A 2,528-nucleotide genomic window follows, 5' to 3' on the forward strand; every position below is an offset into this window, starting at 1 on the left:
GTCTTTTACTTTTTTGAATACTGTGATACATGTTTGCAGGTAGTGCTACTAAAATAAATTCTAGGTTGTATGCATGGATCAATTAAACAATCTAGAAATATAATGTGTTGGGAAATATCTATAAATAAGAGATTTAAATTAAAAATATATACATATATATGATATACATATGATTCAAATGTGTAAAATATACTATGAACGTCTATCTATTTGTCTACCTACCTACCTACCTACCTACCTTCCTATGGATGAGAATGAGGGATTCCACAAATTCTAATTCTATTCAGGATTAGAGGGTGGAGAGAGACACACACAAACACACACACACAGAGGGAGAGAGAGAGAGATGCTTAATTTGTTTTCTATATGCTAACATCTTTAAAAAGTATATGGTTGGTACTGTCACCTGCCAAAGAGAATGATGTCAAATTAAATACAATTTGGGGAAGAGAATAATTTTAAAGTATGTAACATGTACATAAGCTAATGATCCTATGTATTCTCTAATCATTTGGATTTGTTTTCTGGGTTATGTGGAAGGATGGACAGCTGCTCTGGAAGTTTTCTTATCAGTGCTTTGCAGTATTTCAAAGAGGTTGCCCTATTTGACAAGTCAGAAGAAACCCTTCAATGTTTATGAGCCTTTGGAAAGCATAAGATGAGAAAACTACAAACATTTAAAAGTCATTGAAAAGGTTTCTGAAATGTTCGTTTTGTAATAAACACACAAAAAAACAATTAAAGAAGTACAGGAAAAAAAACAGGAAAAATTCACAATAAAATATACTGTATTCTTTTGAAGATATATAGTTTATTTAAGGGCAGCACCTACCCATTGTTGAAAATTTGAAAATTGTATGGATGCACAAAAAACTGAATAATCTCTCTACCTAAGATATAGATATAGATATATAAAACACATATACAATAGAGTATGTATATATTATTTGATAGACTATTTTTAATGATCTTGTAGGTTCACTTTTATTATACTTTTGAATTTCATCTAATGAAACTTTAATAAACTCACTGATGAACTCAAGCAGTTATTTTCACTGACACATAGCATGTAACTATAAGAATATACCAAAGACTTTTTTAAACCATTCAAATCTTGGTGGAAATTTGGATTATTTCCTGGGTTTCTGACCTGCCTATACAGATCTCCAGCTATATGTGCAAAAGTTTCTGTCACACACAGTAGTCCCCCTATCCACAAGGAATAAGTTCCAAAACTGCAGTGGATGCCTAAAACCTCGGATAGTACAGAACCCTTGAACAAACTAAGAAACTAACAGAATTAAGGGCACCAGCCCGTGCTCATTAGAAAATCCACATATAACTTCTGACTCTTCCAAAACTTAACTACTTAACTGCTACTTAAGCATTTTGCATGCTTCCCCTGGGTTTTGGCCATGCTGCACTGCAAGCCCAAAGCCCCACGGGGGGAGCCCTCAATGTTACTAAGTGGTAGTTATCTTATTTAACTACTTAACTACTAATAGGCTGCTGTTAGTCTACTGTTAGGTAGGTTGCTTAACTGTTTTGTTAGATACTTAATGAAGTCATGAATGCAAAAGTTTTCTGATATATTTATTGAAAAAATCCACATATATGTTGATTTGAACAGTTCAGAGGGTTTGCTGTACTATGTTTCTTTTGTTTCGTTTTAATCTGATAACCCAGTCCACTACTAACTGACTAAGGAGAGGTAGCTTATCCAGAATGGATACACTGGAGAAAGGGATAATTTACATTCCTGGTGAAACTGAGAGGAACAGAGTGGGAGGACGTGACTTTTCATAACACTACTATGAAGCATGCACAATTTAAAATATGAACTGTTTATTTCTGGAATTTTCCATTTGATATTTTTAGACTGTGATGGAACACAAGTAACTGGAACCATGGAAAGCAAAACTGCAGATAAGTGGGGACCACTGTGCATAATTAAGAACAGGCTAACCCTTAACATGTTAGGGGCCTGGGGCAAGAGTGAAAATGGAAGCTAACATACCCCATGTCTTAAATATTTTCAAGTTACAAAGCAAATTAAAGTGGCTGAATTCCTTGTCCTTTCCTTATTTTAATCCTTATATTAGTTTTACAGTTAAAATATGCTAGCCGGTAAGAAATATCTATAAGTTATGCTAAGGGTTAAAAACTAAATTGTAGTTTTTCAGCTCTGTAACCTTGAGGTTTACAAGACTGTCAGCCCTTAATCTTCTGTGCAAGTGAGAGACTAAGCTAAACCACAGCCTGCCAGCAATTTCCTGTGTAGATGAGAAACAGAGTTGCTCTTTAGCTGGTAGTGCTAAGAGACCCCGACCACATTTTCTGTCCTTACACTCACCTGTTGAAGCCCCCTACCCAAAGCCATCGACTCAGTTAACCACCTGTTGAAGACCCCCGATTTAGGTAACTCTGCCTGAATACACACAGAGCCAATAGAAACGCTTGCTTGCCAGCTCGCTCAAAAAGTATATGTCTTGTTCTCCCTGCATTCGGGGCTCAGGTTTTTGGAACAA

The sequence above is a fragment of the Galeopterus variegatus genome, unplaced genomic scaffold, assembly GCF_000696425.1.
Source record: "Galeopterus variegatus unplaced genomic scaffold, G_variegatus-3.0.2 Scaffold6807, whole genome shotgun sequence".
Lineage (NCBI taxonomy): Eukaryota > Metazoa > Chordata > Mammalia > Dermoptera > Cynocephalidae > Galeopterus > Galeopterus variegatus.